Source organism: Bradysia coprophila, assembly GCF_014529535.1.
Source record: "Bradysia coprophila strain Holo2 chromosome X unlocalized genomic scaffold, BU_Bcop_v1 contig_44, whole genome shotgun sequence".
NCBI classification, from domain to species: domain Eukaryota; kingdom Metazoa; phylum Arthropoda; class Insecta; order Diptera; family Sciaridae; genus Bradysia; species Bradysia coprophila.
The window spans coordinates 597,919-620,208 of NW_023503337.1; the positions used below are offsets into that span (position 1 = coordinate 597,919).

Consider the following 22,290-nt stretch of genomic DNA (forward strand, 5'->3'; position numbering starts at 1 on the left):
TGAGAATAATAATTTTTATATGCAGAATGTGTGTTGTTTCTTACAAACAGAAGAAGACGAAAAAAAACTACTCTTTTTAATACTTTGTTGTTTTCTGAAGGTAGCCTATACGTTGGTCATACAAATTAAACGGGTTTCGCTGGATAAATTGTTTTAGATTTAAAATGAACAATTTCAAATCAATGGTCTATTGGAAGTTATCGTCGTTTTAGATTTTTTAAATGTTTTTAATAAATTTTATTGAATGGACACGCCAGTCCTTAAGAATATCGTTTGCTGTTTTTTTTTCTGGCACCGTATGGAATATTAAGTACCAAATCGTTAATATTTTTCCCACCTCTCATTCGTCTTCATGTCTTATTTGTATGTAAATGACAAAACTGACGGAAGGTAAACGAATTCTAGTCGTTCCCATACAATCAAGATTGAAAATTCAAATCGCATCAATTTATTGATATATTTTTAACGCTCTTTGTGGTCTAACTGCCACTTTGACTGCGTTGACGAATCAATATAATCGACAGCAAATAAGTTTCGTATGTCATTTTGCTTTCTTTCCTGATAAACATATGAGATAAAAGAAGAGAATCGTCGGCGGTACTATACTAAACGATTGATTTAGTTTTAAAAAAAATTAATTAATTAATAATTAATTTTCTGATTTTTTGCTAGATACAAGCAAATCACTTGCAATACTAAAACGCCGAATCTAGTATTTCATATGCTAAACTAAATTTATGTGAGAATAATTGTTCTCTTAAACTAGGTCCCACCTGCTAAGTGGGTCAGATCCCTTGACTGTCTGAACCTGAGCATCTTAATATATTTTATATTGGTAATGATTTATTGGTTGATTAAAAAGAACTATACTAGAACGGTCTAAATTTCTCATTAATAATTTAATTCTGTTTAGTTTTACTGAAAATCTGAAGTTACAAAACGATATTTATTTTTGATTCACAACTTTATTTTCTGTTTCTGGTCTGCTCATATTAGACCGATATTGTCTATAAAATGATGAATGTCTTCAATAAAAATTAAATTCGTGTGAATTGCGGACCTCGCTTCGCTCTGGCCGCAAACTTCACACTCGTAAATTTTTTGTGGTATAATCGCTTTTGTTAACAAGACAAAATAAAATAACAAGAAACAATTATTGAAAATTCGTTTAGAAACAGCAGTTAGACCAATATAATGTATCTTGAAACCTAGACAAGGAATTCTGTGCTTTATCAAACTTTTTTTTAAATCGGTTCAAAATAACCCCAGTTAAGGTGTGAACAAAGAGCAGATAAGGCTTTTTCTGAGAACTTCTTCAACATGGTTGAACCAATACCACCCATTTTCGAACTTGACCTGAGGATACTCAATACTTCATCGAATAAAAATGTTTTTTTAAATCCGTTGAGATTTACCCAAGTTATCGTGTTAACAAAGAGCACAAAATTGATACATTTAACGTTTTTTCATCACATTTCCATACATTTTTAATCATAGTGAACGTGGTACCTACACGGGTGTATTTGTTTCTGTAAAACCCATGACTTACAGTCAAGGGAATTAGAAAATATGTCGGATTTCACATTTAGCGAGTGTTAATCGCGAAGGGGCGAAGGTCATTTTCGTTGCCTTTAATTTGGGATCATCCATTTATATATAAATCCCTTTTCGAGAGTAGTGATTGGAGTAATCTTTCAGAGTAGATTTTCAGAGTAAATCATCTGTTATCGAAAACGACGACAAAAATAATGACAAGATCTGGGTGATAAGGTCCTTTTTATAGTAAAATGCACGTTAAAAAATTGAAGTACAAGATTTGAAATCAACAGATAATAATACTGGTCATATGTTTGCCGTCTGTAACAAATTAAACTAATGAAGTAAAAGATTTTGATTTGACCTGCTGAAAAAACTTACGTTGAAAGAAATAACAGAATAACAGAAATTATAGATAAATTACAGATGAGTCAACAATGTTGATATATTTCGGGCAGAAGTCAATGGTTAAAATGGTTGCTGTATACTAGCATTTTCTACAACACTCAATTAATGCTGGTTTTTTTATAAATCTCTTAATTTAACTGATCTTAAATCGTTCTACTCTCGTCTTAAGTCATGATGCGATTATAATCTTTAGTCGACCTCCCTTTAAATGCAAATTGTATGTCAATTTTTGCATTACTTTTTCACGAACCTTTCCATATAATATGTGAATATAATTGTTAACAGCAATTTATTTTAAAATATGACGTAACAATAAGATATACATTATCTTGATGGTCTCAATCTAAAAAATCTCTATTCTCACACACGTTTTTTTGTTGTTGGTTTTTCTTGTACACACTATTCGTTACCAGAAGTTATAGCGCCGTGCAAAGTGATTGTTACCGAAATACTCTGTTCATCAAACTACTTGTTTTATGAATACGTTGCTAATTGAGTTGAATTATTTTGGTAGATTGTTTGTTATCTTTGCAATTTTCTTTTACAGAAAGGGATCAGATCAGTCCTTGTCCATTACGACAAGAGTAACTCCATATAACAATTAAATCTCTTACTTCTATTGTTTCACGTACAACTGATTTTTTTTATAAAAATAATTTTTGACCGTTAAAAATTTGAATTTTGTTGTTATGTTGGATTTCCATACAGGCCTGTCTGTCAAAATTATTTTCATAAAAAAAACTCAGCTGTACTACCATTAACACTTGAGATCAAATCTTTTACTTCTTTAGTTTTATACTGTACTTGGTATATACCTGGTATGTACTTGGAATAGAACATTCGCCAGATGTCATCGCCAATCTTTCTCATCGTGGACGATAAGAGCTGACTAGCCCGTTTCCAAAAGATAAAGAACTTACCAATTTTTCCGCAGCGATATGAGTACCGATCATTTTATAGCGCGCTACGGCTTCTGGTAATACACAGTGTGTACAAGAGAAACCAACTTGACAAAAGCAAAATTTCAATAATTCGGTACCGTGTGTATAATATAACACAGCAAGAAAAAAGTGTAATATATACACATTCGATGCACATAGGCAACGTTTATTTTGAAATTCACTCCAACGTTGGCTGAGCAGTATTATACTTTCAACCGTCGAACGTGTTGGACGCACAAAGTGTTTTTCGCCTAACAAATTTTATACATCGTTTTACACTGAGTACAGCAAAATCTATGTTTTATATATCTGCCCGTGTTGTTTCTTTCGTATAATTTTTTTTTTGTTGTTGTTTTGATATAATAAATTTTACCTCTTCACATATGATCGTTAGTGTCGCATGTGTAAAAGCGTAATTTTTTTCTGTAGAAAATAAAAATATATTGAAGCAGAGAACCGTTGGTTGGTCTACAAAATAATAATAGAAAAAAAATGTGTGGATTTACAAACAAGAGAAGTGCAGTCTCTGTTTTTTGATAAATAAATAAATAAACAAACGAAAACAATAAATAACAATCGAGGCAGTACGTACAGCCAATATAAGAGTATACTTATGAATACAATTTTTGTTTTAAATCAAGAAATTGATTGAGTAATTTTCATGCAAATTTTAATTTAAAAAAGAAAAGAAATTATTATTACTGCCAATCAGTTCATTCTGATAACAAGCCAGTGCTTTTTATCGCTACAAAACAATAAAAACTCACGTTCTCATTCAGTAAATGAATGAATTTAATGTTGTAAAAGATAAAAGTTAATCACAAATTTTACGCACTTAATACTTGTGTTCAATATCGTAAATACAAATTAATGTTAATAGTCTAATTTTCGATATAAATCGTGAATTTAAAGCGAAAAATTGGTTAAATAAGAGAAACAGTATTTTCTCCTCTGACGACTGGAACAGCATTGACTATTGAAACATTTAAAAGTAATAAACAGAAGAAGAGTTTTTGTATAATCTGTAAAAAAGAGTGCTCAGTTTTTTTTGGTATAATATAGTTGCTTGCTGATTCATATTAAACGTGAGGCAGAAGCAGCAGACAGGTGGGTTTTTCTTCATGTCATTCAAGGACAGGTGCCTAAATTTGGGTGCATTGTCTTTTTTGGTAAAATGTATATTTACATGGACTGTTTATAATTGGTAGACGCTTATTGTTTTATCGTATTTTGGAAATTAGTTTTGTCATTGAAAATTTTTTTTTTTTTTAAGGCAACCGTCTTGATTGTGTGTATTAGGTATATGTCATGTTAGAGATACTTTTTATCGGTAAATGTTATTTCTTTGAAATTAGTTTGTCATCAAAACGAAATGTAAGGGAAGACTAATAATTGGGTAGATGGATTTCGATATAGGTAGAGTTTGGGATAACAATTATACCTGTGGTCCTGTGGTTTTCCACCGTCCTTTATGTGATTCTAAGGAAGTAGTTGCACCGTCGATGAATATCGAGAGGTAGATACTCCTTTAAAAATACTTTTTTTTAAAATTGTAAATTCTTTGATGAAATTCCTTAAACTCAAATTTCCTTTAAAAATTCTATGATTGTCCAAGAAACCTTCAAAAGTTGAAGAAGGTCCTCAAAACTGGACAAAGATCCTATGACCTTCCTAAGAAAATCTTGAATGTATTTTTTAGAAAATCTTTTGTCGCTAATTTATGCGATCATCCACTCCTCGACGAAAACATAACATTGCTATCTTCCGTACTTGCTTCATTTCTTCTTATTTTGACGTTTTCTTATTTCAATTATGCAGTCACATGACATAGTATCGTGTTTAGTAGAATATTTCTAACGTCTTTGGAAGGAACTATTTGCAGTTCAAGAACGATTATGGGTGATACGATTTTGCAAATCAAACAATTTTGTGTTGATTAATTTTCTTGAAATTTTCTACTGTACAAACGAACAGCTTTATATTTGTCGGAAAATTTACATTTTTACTGGGTTAAAGGTCGACGAATATAGCCGTCAATACATTAAACTTAAAATCTAAGATTAAATTCTTATCGACAGATTACAACACGTATGCTTCGTACAAAATACAGTGTCAGCATTTATATTTATAGAGACAATAGGCAGTTCAAAAAGTGTCCTCTAGACATCACATTTGATTTTCAACAAATCGCAGATTCTTGATTTTTTGTATTTTATTTTTCTGATCTGAAGTTTACACTAAATTTCTAACAAAATTGGCCTGGTTGCATTATTTTACGTCCATCCTACTTCAACATTCACAAAAAACAATAATAATTTACAAGAAGAAAAAACCTACATGACATTGTGGAAACACAGTCTTTGATAAATCCACCCTTCAACGTCAACCCCTATTGATGAAACTCTTGGCATTTACTTTTATTTGTTCATGGCATGAACTTCATCAAATTGTCTGTGTACTAGAACATCGCAAATATGAAACGCTGTCTATCCGCGCCAAATATACGTATGTTGTGTGTATTTACGACGCTCTTTTTTTAATTAAACACCAACAATCACGAACAAAAGTAAAATGATTACAAGTTCGAATTACAATTAAGTAATTAAACTTCGTTCTTGTTTGTGAAACGCGGTGAAACGGTCTTGTGTATGGTTTATTATACATCGTGTGTGTATACATAAATATTGGATGGACGATAGATAATTATTAGCAATCAAATTGCGGGTGGTTGTATGATTAATCTAGCTCGAATTGTGATCACGATCTGGCAATTATTAATCATTTTCTGATCGTTTTATATCATATCATGTCAAAATAATAATCAAAAATAATTAACAATCGATTCGATATATGTGAAGTTGTTCTGAGCGTTACCATTATACTGTGCACGAAAAGGTTTTCAGGAATGCAAGCGCATACAGACAACTTCACATATTCTCATGTTTTCATCTTTATTCCCAAATGCTAAACTCAACATTATTTTGCTATTAAATGATGCAGAGCTGATCTCTAAACTTGTAAGCGAAACTTAGCGTTCTTAGTTGCAAATATCAATATTTACTCAGCACATACATACTAGACAGAAGTTATTCAACTGTCATCTGCATCTCACTTCCAGAGCATTCCAGAACCAAATGTTTCAATACCTTTAATGTGATTTTCCCAAGCGTCAAGCGATATTTCATGCCTCCTATGAATTGTGTCGGTTTTCTAGTAATTGTTTGCGTTCTTCATGTGATAAATCAATCAATTTTGAGAGTTGTTGTCAATTAAATTGTTTGTACGTCTATGCTAGTTTCATTGCATCTCAATCGAAATGTGTCAATAAGAGTAACACTTCAATTAAGTTGTAAATTGAAATGACACAGATGTAGCGTCATATCTCGTGAGTCTGAAAAGTTAGATTTTTGGCATCCGTAAGCAAAATTCTACTGAGTAATTTAGTCCACCACAAGAATTTGAAACTAGGTCCTGAGATCTCTTGCCAGTATTCTAGTTTAATAAATCAATAAAATACTGCGTTTTAAAATACTGCCCTCTAGGGCAAAAATGTATATGTCGATGTATTTGTTCGTGGCACTTAAAATAGCATATGCACCTCTGTCCAAAATGTTTATTATTACGCCTTCGACTCGGATAACACAAAAATTCCAAATCATCAAAATAAATATGTTGGACAAAGGTGCATAATCTACTATGAAATCCCTACGAAACAGCAATCTTTCAATTGCCAACATTTTTGAGTCTAATATTTGTACAATTTTAGCGAAGTTTAATCAAATGAATTTGAAAATAGTCTGTATTTCTAGTCTGTAGTGATGTACTATTGAAGAAGAAACTAATCGTTGCAATACAATAAATGCGAATTTATAAGAACAAATCTAAAACATATCTCGATTAAGCACCAAATCTGTTACTTCATTTGTTCAAAGTTCGGCATACTGTTTTAAACAAAATCTTTTACTTCGTTAGTATGAATATGTAATATGCAATAAAAAAGGACATTTAACATTGCTTCTTTTTGTCCTCACTGTCGATAACAGATTCTAAAATCTAAAGTTTGTTGACATTTACATCAAGCACAATAAGACAAGTTGAAAACATCATCTCAATAAAATTATTAAAATATTTTTGAAATTCTTTATTTCAGTACTTTTTAACTGAAAAATTCTAGAATCTCAATTCCACTTTATTTATGTGACTCCATAACTTCAAGCGTAATTGAGGTTTCAATTTATTAACTACTTGTAAGATTCAAAAACAAATAAGCGATGGGTTTATTATTATTGTATAATTCACATGATATACACAACTATATACATATTCAACATCAAATTGGAATAAATTTTTATTATTATGGTAGTCAAGTTGGGAAAAAGACTCAACACAGTTTTTAGAATGAAAACCATCAACATTACTATAAATATAGACATGAAATGACTCTATATACTTGAGCCTTGGTTGAGTATTATATGAATTACACACAATATAAATTGTATCAATAGCATTTCGTATGATAGAGAGAGGTTAATTATTTTGTTCAGGCCATGTGTGTGCTGTTGGCCAAGAAAAGAAAATGTAAATTGATGAAACGAGAATGAAATTAATATTTTATTGGTACAAATCTATATTACGATGATGATAAAGACATGAAAAATATGTTAAATGTATATGGCATAATATTTTAATTGAATTCGGTTGTATATCCCAGCACATTGCCACATGAAAACGTTTATGATTACGTGAAAAGAAATTTTTGCCAAATGTTGTGTAACAACAACAGCACATTTTTTTTCTTCAAAACTTTGCTTTTCAATTTTTAATTAATCGCGTTCAGACATCAATTTTATGAGAGAAGTGGGAAAGTGAGTTAATCAGAAAACAAAATCTAGGTTTTTAATAAGTTTATTTTCGCTTAAGATTGCTGATTCCATGATTTTTTGCAAGTTGTTGGCAATATTCGGTTGATGAACCGTCGTTCATTGGTAATTGTATGCTCTTTCAATTGAATATCCCAGTCATTGTCAGCAAGAATAAGCAAATATTATTTAAATCAATCGGAAATATCGTGAATTGTTGCGCTCTCGTCGTAAGTTAAAGTATTACTCACTATCGATAAAATTGTCCGCAATTGTTTACATCTGCCGCATTTCGTATAATGCATTTCAGATGTTAATTCTATTACCCGTTGCAACAAACAAAATGACGCAAATGTACTGCCTGAGATTTTTTTCATAATGTGTATGCAACGAAGACTACAAGATGCAATCAAGTTACTGACTGATAACATACATCGAAACGGTCAACTTCCCAGATAGCTATTGAGTACAATAAGCCCTGATATTTTAGACGGCTGCAAGAATATTGGGGAGAGATTTTTTTTTTCAAACGAATTTTCAGAGACTAGGTCACTGTGACGATATTTTCTCAACGTCACTCACCACTAATGCGTCGACTGTCAATAGTTAATTAATGTGAGCAAACCTTACCTCAGCATTCATTAAGTGGTCTTGATAGTAACAGTTATGAACTTTAAAGTGCCTTGTGACGTATTTAATGGTCTGATAATATTTCTCAATTTCTAACTAAAACTAATCGCCGCCCAATACATCTCATTTACACATCCATGTATAATATACCATCGACGGTTGTATTTTTTGCTAGAGTGTTCAAACAAAATGCGTAACGCAAAAACCAAACAAAATATCTCTTCTCCCAGTAATTGGCCATCATTACGCTTAAACACCATCCCAATAAATATACAGCCAATGTGCGTTTACGTAATAATAATAATTTCAAGAACTTTTGCATATTGGAAGCATTTTGCTTTGATGTTTGAAAAGGTGTTTTATGTATTTATGAGCGCTGTTCGCCTGTTATACCATTTTTTTAAAAGAAATTAGTCGATTGAAGTGGTTTGCGCCTGGGCGATATTTTCGATTTTTCCCATTTCTTTTACAATGTCGCAAGGACTTTGGTACTAAGGACTTCTACATTAAATTGTAGGTTTTTCATTTTAATTTTTTTTAAGTTTTTTTGAACGATTCTTTTCTCACTGTTAAACCAATCTTGTACAAACAGAATGTGTTAAATTAAATCTATTACTTCTTTCGTTTAAAATATTTAACACCTAGCATCATTCTTGATACAAAAAGTAGTAATAAGATCTCGTTGCCTAATAGGCAATGCCTATTTTCATCGATGGCAGACGACAACTTAAATTGGCTTAATTCTAAAAAAAATGCGAAAAGTATCGAAATCTTTCAGTGGAGGCCCACACTGTGTTTAAAACATTGTAACACTTAGCTAAAATTTAGCGTATTGTCTGCTAAATATTCAATATTGAGGTAGAAAACAGACACGCATAAACAAACTATTGATTAGCGGAGAACAAAGTTATATTGTGATGGTAATGTAATATTATGAGTACCAGTTTTATATATATGCGTTACCTAAAATGCCGTACACATGGATAACCACGGTAATTATTAGATGAGTCATAATAAAAACTAAACAGACACACACCACATGAATATGACATTTTGTTTTAAAATAAACACGCAATTTTCAACTCGATTCAATAAACATTCACTGTACGCAACTTAAAAACGAATGAAATTTCAATTTTTTACGCACTGCATGCTAGGAAAGGGCGTCATTTCATCAATGATCAATTTAAAGTAAAACGTCTGTCAGAAGATTGTTGCGAAAAAATTATTTAATTCGTTTTCCTTGAAAATGTTTTCACTTCGGTGATTATCGCCCTTGGCCTCGGCTCAGGTAACAATGTCGACGCCGGTCAACACAAATGGGTAATCTACTATTAACGACATTATTGTTTTGCCATTTTAAGTTGTACATTCGATCGTACGTATGGAAATGTTATTATATCGATAATAACATCATACTTGTCCGATTATATCCGATTTCAGTTTTTCTGATGTTTTTGTTTTTTTTTTCTCTCTCTCTATCTCTCTCTTTTAAAAACAAATGTGGTAAGTTGTCATCTTCGATCTGCACAATTATATTGATATTTTAGTTACTCTATCTTGACATCGAACTCAATGTAATATAAAACAATGTGTACAGGTCGTTTTTGCTTTTGGATGTGCTAGGGATTGTGACACTTAATAGACGAAGTTTGGCTAACTTTTTTTTACTTTTGTAAACCCTTCTTCAAATAATAATTGGAACTTCCCTTTCCTTTCTATCACTTCGATGACCTTGTCAATAGCCCATCCATCATTAAGGACGGATTGTGCAAAATTAGCCAACGAAACCACTCTTTTAAACAAGAGTAGACTTGAAGGGTTTGTTTTAGTATCTGCAAGTAGTTAAAACGAACGACGGCACGGCTATACCAATGGTGCAGAAGTATTAATTTCCAAGTAACTTTTCAATATCAATAATAATTTGAGTTCCTATAGGAACGTTATTTTGAAACACTTCAATAGACAATATCACTTTGCTTTCCTAAGCCAAGAACGATGAAAAAATTTCAAGAGAAGTAAAATGTGATTGGCCTTTGTAGATACTCATTACCGACAGCGCAGCTCACACAGAAGTACATTTTGTATGAACGCATACATCAATTGTCTGTTATATTTTCATAAATATTCTTAAAATGATTCTTTAAATCAATTAACAAACATACTCCATGCAAGGATATTATTTGTAGAACCAATTTCGTATAACCAGATTTTTCCATTCCGAACATCTTAATACGCTTAAAGTGTAAGTGGTTCAATTTACATTTTATAAACGAATTGACGATGAACTAATAAGGCATTTTGTTTTCTTTCTTACAATATTATCATCTCTTCAGTGTGTACAGACAACAACAACAACACCACCAACAAAAAGAACAATCTCAACTCAGTCAGTCAGGTTTTTCTCTAAAATGTTTGATTATTAATAACAAGATTTATCGTTTCAATATTATTATTGTAGATTTTATTTGAATTTCTTTTCTTTTTTGAAATTGTGTTTGTCGGTCCGGCCTATTAAAAATAAGTCTATTTATTTTCCTGGTTGGTCATATTATGAATAGGAATTGAAGAAAAAAAAAACGAAGAACACAACCAGAGAACTTGATTTGGGGTGTTTTGTTGAGAAGAAAGACACGAAGAAAAATATGTAAAAAAAATGAAACGAATATGATGAACGGTCTGGGTTTGAGTTTTTGTAAAGTAGTTTTGCAGGTAGGAAGCAACAATGGTGAACTGGTTTTTATTTTGGATAGAAAACTCAATCTATTCAATGTTCAGTCATCACAATCGTGGTATGATTCATAAATAAAATTCTTTTTCTTCCTACTTTTATACAAACATCCCTCATTTTTAATTGGAACTGGATTTTCGAATCGAATTTTGAAGAAACTTTAATTGAGCCCGTTCTTTTCAAGTTGTTTAAAACCGTTTCATCGGTTGGAAACGTAAAACCTCTCAGACCTGCCACTTTACTCTAAAATAATCGTTTTCATTTTACTTACAATTTTTTTTTACAAAATAAACAAGCCATTGTGCGAGCGCTATTTTTTTCTACTTCTTTTCGTCGACATAGAAAAGAGTGTATAATGTTTAGGGACATTTAAGTAAACAAAAACATCTAACCAAACACAAAACGTTGTTAATTTATTAAATAAACATTAAAACCGAAGATTTTTTCTCATGAAAAATATTTTTTGTGTTGCGCATATTTCTACAAAAAAAATTGTCATCTTTTTCCATTTCATACGAAGTTATATTCTAATGTGCACGTTTCGATGTGCGTAAATAAAGTTAACGACTTTCGAATACAGACACGACTGTTTTGGGAAAAGATTTTAAACAAAGCGTAACGTAAGTTCAACAGCAAAATGCTTACGATAATTTAATATAAACAGCAAGATAAAATTATTTATTTAAAAAAAATCCGAATGAAGATAAATAGGGCAAAACTATCAATAGTACGAGCCCTTGATTGTCTTCTAATGTACCAACGAAAGAAAAGAGATTTTATATGGCTCTATTACAATAGGGGCTCGTATTAGGTAGTCTTACTCGAATTTAGTTGAACAGTTGATACAGTGAGAGACAATTAAATTTCAGCATGATTTGCTTCATCTGTTTTTCAGCTGATCCACACATCCCTGGGATCCTGCAAAAATTACAAACGATTGAAGTGGTGACTTTTTGAAGTTGCTACCTTCGCTGAATACATCGCATCGTAGCGTTCTTATTCTTAATCGACGCGTAACGTTTTTGTAGAGAGCTTTTCTATTATGATCCAAGTTTATAATTTTAAATGAAATCATTTTTATACTAATCTCAGAGAGTTGAGCTGCTGATTTTGAAATAATTTGAAACATCGACCACTTAGGCTGGATTTGTGATTATTATGCAAATTTCTTTTAATCATTTAAGTTGATATCATTTTATTTCCAACTGAAGGCAGTATGTGACATAGTTATGTTTGGTTATATACATGATTTCCGCTAAGAGTGAAGGTCTTTGCTAAAGTAACAAATTTTCTTAAAAATGTCAGAGCAGTTTGGCAGCCTACCGTGGAATAATTTTTTTTAAATACAAAGGCTTGGACTTCTTTTATTTTCCAAAAGCATCATTTCGGCGAGACACGTACAACACCTAGCTTACTCACCATTTATATCTGTTTTTGTTGATAAAACTCAAATAATTCCACCTGACGAGTTTGTGACGTAATTTCATCAATCCACGACCACCAACGAAATAATAAAAATTCTTAAACGAAAAAATTGAATTAAATTTCTCAGAAAGCTACCAATTATTGTGAAGCATATTATTTATGTCGAAGTAAGATAAATTAACTCCAAAAATAAGTTGACATGGACTTGTCATTACACATACACATTGCTAGGTGTAACGTATTACGAAACCGTTTTTTTTTCTTCTTTCTTTTTGCACTCAACAAATTAGTATAAGCAAACAGCGATATGATATATATTGAATAAGCGACGAATTCGTAATAAAATCAATAAATTAATGCTTATACCTCCAATTAATTATTATTGTTGAACACTTTACGGCACATTGTACGTAGGTGTTTTAATGTTGTCTAATTGAATGATTAGACAAATGGATGTACGTACAATAGCTGGCGTTAATTTTCAGCGCAAATTTACTATCGCAATTACTACGTATGCTACTTAAAACTTTCAAATTTGCTGGATAAACAAAGGTAAAGCGGATAACAATGCGAATTTTATTCATTTAATTCTATCATTTTATACCAACCAGCTCAACGCAAATTTATGACTGTTACATTACCGATGACAGTAATTTCTATTGCCAATATTTACAATAAAAAGAGCAAATATTTACAATACTGGTTTATGTTTACAAATTGGAGGTTAGTTAGAGGTGGATCGACTGTACTCTGTGCTACTTCAACACAGAAATAAACCTTCTTAAATTCACAGAGGCAAATTTTGTATTCAATGGAAATGTCTTGTGGGTGGTAATGAAAGGTCGAATCCTGTTTGTGCGGGTTATTTCGAATGTATATGAGAATTGATTCATTTAATGTTTCTAATCAGTGAGTCCTCTGGACTTGTGGTGCTCTTGTGTATCGATTTTGGCAATGCTTATATTTACTGATAAACATTAAACTAAATAATGCTAAAACATAAGAGCCATACAAAAATATCGTCATACCCAGTAGGGGGATTTGGTACTTTTTTAAATTATGGAAAGGGAAACTATAGAAAAAAGTTTTATGGATGATCTCTTCTCCGTATAAATGACGCTTTCGATGTGGGGTTAATTTACCGAAAAGGTACTGTTTAGTACTAGTGTTGAAATCAATTGCATTTTTCAACTAGTTCTGTAGGTGTATCAGAACAAATTTATTGAATCTACTACTTCATTTGTTTAAAGTAGTGGGGTTGTTCGAAAATTTAAACAAACAAAAAACATCAAACACTGTTACAGAAAAATCTATGAAAGTTCACTTCAACACTTGTGAAGAAGTTTTATCCTCTCAAAATGTACCCGTATTTCCGAGTATACTTCAATTGTTATGTCGACTGAATGGATTTTTACGACATTATCTCAAGATAAATTCAAAAGAAACAAATGTCCCATGCGATGGGGCCGGTGAGTCTAACACTTCAAGTCAATAATGTTCTCTGTGTAAACAGTATTGTGCTTAGAATTTATGACAAAAAAATAGATGAAATATAAATGGTTTTGTTTGCCTGCCATAACGGTATATGCTCTGGTCATTTGATTCTGTTTTCTTTTTTACTAAAGTCATACTCTCACAACGAAATAAGAGGTTATAATTTGTGTGCAATAAAAAAATAATAATTTATGTTATTAATGTCCATAATAAAAACAATTTCAATAATAATCCAACCTACGCTCGATTTTCTGACTCTCTATGTGTGACTCTGACCAATTACCAATTTTGTGAAGCACATTTTGTCACGGAATCTTTTCATATTCCACACCGGCGAATAACACCAACATCTTTCTCAGAGTGAATATTATGTTATATGTATATCCATCTAACACACTCTGCATTATATATCCCATTAAACACACATTATACAACATCATCCAATAGTAATCTTATCTCATCTAATACTTTACTGTTGTTGTATTCTAATGACTCGACAAATTTGATTTAGTCTTTTTTTAATGGTCAAACCAATTAATTCAATTTAAATTTAAATGAAAAAGAAGTTAAAAAAAACAACAGACACAAAATTGAAAATTTAAAAAAAAAACCAACAACAATAAACCGCACAGCATAGATGGACTTTGCATAAAGTTTTCTATTAAAATTTTCGTTGACATCATTGCGATTGTGTATAATATTCGCAATGTTTTAATTCAGCTAAAAACGTTGTGACTAAGTCCTCACCTCTAACTGCCGGTGTCTCGTTTTAGCATATAATTTGGTTCAAAAGTCACTTTGAAAATAAAATTTAAAAAAAAACTTTCTTACATAATACAAGCAACACTTTCCCAGTTATCGGTCGGTTTGGTTATTTTACTTTTTGTCTTTTTTTTTGTTGTTTTGAGAAATTGAGTGCGGTAAGCTATTGGATTTCTGGACTGGTTTTCGTAATATGCTTATCATACGAGTTTTTTTTTTCTTAAAAAAAATTGTGTAGAAAATGGTTAGGTATATCATTTTCTTGAATAAATATTTATTTATATAAACTCTTCGTCTTCCAGGTCATTGTCTTATTTATTAGAAAATTTAAGGAGTTATCTTAAATGAAAAATAATCTCATTTATGAGAGAATTCTATAATATTAAAAACTTGTCGTACAACCTTCGTCCATTCAACATTTAAAAATCTATTTAATGGAATCGGTAGTTTTCAATGTTTTACCATTTTTATTTTAGATTTTATTTTTACTTAAAACGCAACCATTTCCTGGCTCGATAACATGCATATGTATATGCATAAGCATATTGTGAGCATGCTGTCTGCCTTTTGAACTTTCTTATTCAGCTAAAACTTAGACCCAAAAGAAAAATGTCAAAAAAATAAGATTTCTGTTGTCCGTTTATATATTGTTGTTAATTTTGTTTCTTTTATTATTATTATTATTATTCACACCATAAACCATATGTACAACAAATGTGATCTGTTGTGCACCTTGTAATGTTAAAAGTACGAAAATGTTGTTTCTGTTTGGTTATATATACTCACTGGGGTGAGTCTGTATTTGATTAGCAAATTCTCCATTTGGTTAACATGTTTAGTAGATTATTTTATATTCACATGGAAATGAAATACGTATACGATTCTTGGTTGTTAATTGTTTCTTTCCTGTCGTTTATTTTTATTTTTTCTCTTTCCTACACAAAAAGTACAACGATTGATGTTGAAACATGTTTCGAAAAGTGTTCTCGGGTTTTCGGGTATTGAACAGTTGGTGTAATGGCTTCATGTGCCCCCGTCGAAAGTTGTTAAAGGAAATGTACGACTGTGTGATGGTTCTTTCCAAACAATTAGCTATTGTGTTAATGCGAAAGCAATTAAACCGAAACGGAAATTAAGTCAAATTTCTTACACTTTTCTTAAATTTCATAACTGTTCTTATTTGCTGGACACTTAACCTTTATGAAACGTATTGTCATGTTATCATTAAATCTATGACGTCTTTTGTTCTAGGTTTTCTTTGATACGAAATCTTTTACTTCATTTAATTTATCATACATTTCACTTAAAACCTTGTTCACCGAAGATCATCGCTTACTTACAGTCAATATAAAATTTCACTTAAAACTTTTTAAATATTTTATCGTTTCCCAAATTGAGGCCATATTACCCTTCTGAATATTTACCTTTGTTCGACATTTTATGCCACAAAAATCATTTAAACTTCGCTTAACCTGTTAACGATGTATAAGATAAGATAAGATAATCATTTATTTAGCTAATTTGCTATTATAAATACAGTTTACATAAAATCTCAGAAAAAAAGAACTACAGCAAAAGTCACACCTCTTAGTCAATTTCTAATCAACTTTCGTCTCCCCTTAAAAACCACAAATTTATGCTGAAATAACTCCTCAATTTACTATTTAAAACTCCTCCACTCTTCTCGTTCTTCACTTCACTCGGCAATGAGTTGAATTCAATGAGGCCATAGGATCATAGGGTAAGGGGTCGAGAGTTTGTGGAAAGCCCAGAAGAATTAATCTTGCTCTCAGAAGTTCTGAGTCAGAACATGCACCCGACGGTAATCTTTAGACGAAAAATGAATTGAAGCGCGTACCTGTAGTTTAATTGTTTGTGAAGCAATTGTTCGAAGATTAATGTTTTCAATTGGTCACTACGCTACGGATGCGTGTGTGTGTTGTGTATGTTCTTTTTTTTTTCAGTTAGATCAATTTAATGCTTTTTGCAGCAAATAAAAACTTCTCGGTTTTTTCTTTCATGAAAAAACCGTTTATTTATTACTCAGCTTTATTTGTACAAATAATCAACGAATTTATTGTTTGTCGCTTTGTTAGATTTGTTTTCGACACGTAACTTATGTTGTTGTTAGTTTTTTTTATTGAAAAGTTGAATCGGAATATAAAAAAAACGCCAACAATGAAAAATTAATTGGTCGCTACATTTGCAGGGAAAATATCGAGTTGTTGTTGTTTTCTTTTTTTTCTTCAAATAAATCTCACTTTAAAAGTGGGTCATGCCATTTAGCCATAAACTTTGATTAATAATTTGTTTGAATGGCTTTTATCCCACAAATGTATTCAATCATCCATCATTCTAATACTGAGTCAGAGTCAGAGAAAAACCGAAGCACAAAATAACGCTCCCTGGTGTACTTTTATACATAATTATCAGATATATATAAATTTATGTTTTATTCGTGTGTATCAATAATATGCCATTTTATTGCAAACGAGTCAAGGTTTTTTATTATCTTTTTTAGATTGTTAATGAAAAAAAAATCGTACAGATACTTGAACAAGTGAAGGTTGAGTCATCAGCTCAACTTGATTTTATTTCTTGATTTTTTTTTCACAAAAAAAAAATAAATTTCTTGTATCATGTTAAACGATAAGTACAGATTGTGTTGGATATTATATTTATTATTGAATGTTGAGCTGAGGTTTTAATTTCAGGTTGTTTATTTAAATAACGTATGGTAAAGAGGAGAGTAAAACGTTGACGTTATTAAAATGAGATCTTGACGACGACAGGTATAATTCAGATGTTATGATTATTCAATTTTATTTTTTTACATTTTATTAATGGCACTTTTGTAATTTATTGTGGTAAACGACCTCGAATATCTGTATATATGCCGGTTTTATTATCCTATGGAAACCTTTTCGAGTTTTTTGATCTTGAACCGATGATGAATCTCCCAGGCATATATTGTGTGGAAATTGTGCATAAAATGAAATTTTTCAATTTTCGATAAGAGATTCAATATATCGAAGACATGTTTAGCCGTTCCATAGAGCAAAGATCGAATAAATTATGATTACATAAGGAAATCGGAGTCCAGACGTGATTGCTCCATTTTTTTTTTGTTTTAAAACGATGCATATTACATGTAAACGGTATGATCGACGAATGAGTAAGAGAGACGCGATAGCAACAGATGAATTACCGCGATCAAATTCTTATTTAAACGCTTCCAGCAATAAACTTAAATTATTACTAATAAAATACATCGTTACGTTTTACGTACGCAACTTAATAAATTTAATTTTAAATTTAAATTCATTGAACCACAACATTTACCACATCCTATAAATAACAACGAATTGTGATCAAAAGGTGCAGCAGTCTATTAAATTAATACACACACACATACACACACAAAAAACGAGAGAAGAAGATGATGCGTGTGTATCCATTACAGTGGAGGAAGGTTAAAGACCAGAAACAATAAACAATTTCATAATAACAATAATCAGAAATTTAATTTATTCAAAATATTATTACACCCAGATCCCAGATATGATCGTAATCTTTTTTTATAGAAAATTTATTAATAACGATCTATCGATCAGTAACGAATTTCTTTATGAATCATTTTGATTGTTACAGTTGTGTGTACAGTATATATTGTGCCTACCTATAATAAAATAACTTTAGGAGCAGTAGCTTAAATATTGATTTCTTTGGAAACATTAAATTGATTTTGTAAAAGAAGAAATCCTTATTTCATTCTGTTAGAAGCGTGCATTCGTAAATGTAGGTAAGGTTGATAGGTCAAAAAGTTGCTAGGCTTAACCATTGATTTTCAAAGAAATTGTGTAACCTACAGCTTCGAATTTCTTGCATCAAATTTGTAAATAAGTTTATAGAGTGGCTAATTTTTGTGAACCAATAAATAAAATTGTACAGGAGTAATTCCAGTAGATTAATGCAGGATATTTCTGCATTTAAAACAATTCAGTGTATTTTATCGTCTTATTTGTCTCCAACAAGCAGACTATATCTAATTTTTCGAACAAATCACCCGACTTTCGTATTAGGTCTGACATTACCGCACCAACTCCCAGTGCTGTCTTTTACATATGAACAGTTTTGGCATCCGCACCAGCCAGAAAAAAAAAACGAAAAAGACCTACGACGGGCGCCCAAAATGATAAGAAAAAAACTTTAATTATTCTGCAAACTGCTTGTGACGCCTAAAAAGGTAAAATACGGCCCTAGCGAAAACGGACATAACTGATTGATATTTAGATACACAATTATTTTATAAATAAAGTCCCCTAGATTTTCTCATTTTTGAGAAGGTTGATTGTTGATCAAGGGGGAAATTCTGGCTCTCCACCGAAATGCCAAAGCTCCAGTGATGAATTGTGACTCTGAATTACAACGCCTATCAAGGCATTTTATTTGCAAGCTGCTTAAAAAAACTTCATTATGTAAAGGTAGAGTCCATCTATGACTGTAAATTTACCCCAACTGTTGTAAATCAAACAAATTGTTTAATCAATGAATTTAATAAATTAAAGTCCTAGATTTAATAATCCTAATACACCCACCAGTCATAATGGGTTCTAATGAAATTCCCTTCACAACAACTGTGTTTGTTGTGAACTTTCTAAACTTTAATCTTTGACGCAAATTCTTTTACTTCATTGGTTTAACCATTCCATTTTGCTATATAAGACTTCATACTAAGGCACTGTACTTATTTTGGTCGTTGTCGTCGATAACAGATGATAACACTAGCCTTTTAAATGTGAACAAAATAGGGCAATCATTCTTTACATAATAATTTGCTTAAGCCTTTCCTAATATTTAATAAGAAAAATTAATAAAAAGCAATCTACAAGCAAGATACTTTCATCACCATTTTTACCCAGAAGGTAATCCATTTAGTCGTTTTCAAGTTTTTTTTCCTTTTACATTTCTTGAAAAATATATAATAAATAGTCGCATTATGAAAGCCACTTTTTTACTACTACACGCTATGCATAACAGTAATAATACTTTTAAAGTCACATCGAGTAAAACGCGACATAGGCGCTTACAAACATATATATTCATTGAGAAACGTAAATATGAGAAAACAACTCAGTCATTCACATTGGTGGATTTATACGTACGTATGACTTGGGAATGGATCTTATGTGACGAGAGTAAAAATATAAAAAAATCACCGTTCATTGATTAAAAAGTTTTGTTGTTGTTGCTGCCTTTTTTGTTGCTCCTGTTGATTTAGTCTTTTTTTTGCAAAATGTAATAGCAACAACTTTATGTAATGGTAATTTTTTTCGGTCGAATATCGAGAAACTTTAATGAGGAAAGCATGAGTCCACTTTAAAATCAATAATTTTTGATTGAATGACCAAAAAGTTAAATTGAAATGCGTTATACATGGATGTATTGTAGTCCGAAAAAATGATTATTGCATGTAAGGGGAACATAACCATATTTTTCTTTGGGTTACTTCTTACGTTAAGTGAGCTATTAAAAATGGTAGACATAATAATATATATGCGTAGTAGAGTGGATATACAAGAACAAAAAAGAAATATTTACACAGAAAGATGTTGAACGTATAATAATAGCAATAATAATACTATACTACGGAGAGCGTGGTGAACGAACATTGGAACAGATATTTTCCTCGAGTAATAAGTAAAACAAACCAAACGATGTAATAAACTACATCATTAACTTTATTGCTCCGCTTCGGTTTGAATATATAAAACCATAAGACAAAAGGTGATTACACTTTGGGTGATGAGAGCAGTTTTGACTTGTGCAATGGCCAAAGATGTTCTGACTTCTTATTCATTTAAGTTGCTAATTTTCTACAAAGTGCTTATACATATGAGCGCAATGTTGAGTAGTTGTGTAAAAGATATAGCTAACCATTGTGTAATTTACATGCAATATAATGTGATTACAATGACGATAAACCAATGAACTACACTCTTAAGACAGAATAATTACACTTAATTGAATTTATGCTGTGCATCGCATTGTATTATTGTTTCATTCATGATGCGTTGCGCGCCGTGAATTTTTTTTTATTATTATTTCTTAAAAGAATATGACTTTTGGTTTATCATTGTTCTGGATAGATTTGCTTAGCATTGAATGCATAATTCAGCTAGAAAAATGTCGACGAATTCTATCCACATTCGTCTTGGCTTTTATCTAAATGAATCTAATATGGTCGCGGCTCGAAATTTATGATAGAACTTTTTTTTTGAGGTATGAAAGACATTTGATTTGAGTTGCCCATTCAAAACACGAAAAATTGAAAAATAAAAAGTTAGTGAACTTTGAAGTATGAGATAAAGGAAATATTATACACACAAAAAAAGAACGAAAATTAAATTTTTTATTCTGTTTCATTATCGTGGGAACATAAAAAGCTGATAAGATATGCATCTCATGGTTTGTTATCGAATACGGGCTTTACGAACGGAAATTACGGTAATTAGTTATGGCACTCAAACTACGTTTCATAATCTAAGGTGAAAAAAAATATTTTTTTAATAAAATGAAACACACGTGACACGTGAAATACCAATATCTATGACCATAAAGATTATACCGTTCTGTGCCGTTATTGCTAAAGAACGTCGATAAGAGACAATGCACCAACTCCAAAGAATGATCATAGGGGTTGTTTAGCAAACAAAGTTCGCAATATTAGGCTCTGCCTGCAAGTGAAACCTTTACTTGCAGAGTTCCAGAAGAAATCAGAAAGTGATTAACAATTTTTCTCGTTGGAATATTGGCAACATCACAACTTGAATGACCTGATTATTTTGATTGTACGTGTACGTAATACATTGCTACTAATAATTGCTAATTGTATGATTGATTGACCTCTGATTTCGTATGAAATTGAAGGGTAATGTCTCTTTCCTTCAAATATTCACACAAGATCAGAAGTGGACCTCGAGATTGAATTTTCTCTTCCGTATCCTTCGGCGTCATAATTTCGCATTCAGTGTTTTAAACACTATATTAGTTCAATGTCCTAACACCAATGGCACTGGTAGCAAAATACTCAAATTTACGTAGATGTTACTATTCAAAGATCTAATATCCTTTTTTTTCCAAAACCTACCTCAGTTAGTCTCGCAGTTTTCCTAACGTCGAAACTTTTCATCGTACATTGATATAAGTTACATTCCAACGATTTTTCTTCTATCTTTTTTATTTCAATTAAAAGAATCTCTTGTATTAATATGTCTTCAGTCGAGAATTACAGCGTATTACCAGTGTGTACACATTAATTTGCTTACAATTTTATAATATAATTGATGGAAAACAGTTTCAATTCGTTCATATTAGGAAATCTGTAAGACTCTGATATTTTGAGAGCGCAGAAATGCTTTACAATATAAATAATGTGCTTGTGTGTACACATCCATTAGAATAATTGAATCGAGCATTATATGTTGGATTATTACATGTAATG

At 31.2% G+C, this 22,290-nt stretch overlaps 1 protein-coding gene across 2 annotated transcripts in view; it reads left to right on the forward strand.

Annotated features, from left to right (window-relative positions):
- Nucleotides 1-3,097: 3,097 nt before the first annotated feature.
- Nucleotides 3,098-22,290, forward strand: part of LOC119070007 (MICAL-like protein 1) — a 78,315-nt gene continuing 59,122 nt past the window's right edge. The window contains exon 1 of one of the 2 annotated variants that reach the window (XM_037174278.1): nucleotides 3,098-3,992. The gene's annotated coding sequence lies outside the window, so the exon portion shown is untranslated. The remainder of the gene's footprint in view (nucleotides 3,993-22,290) is intronic. The other variant, XM_037174279.1, reaches the window with a different exon arrangement.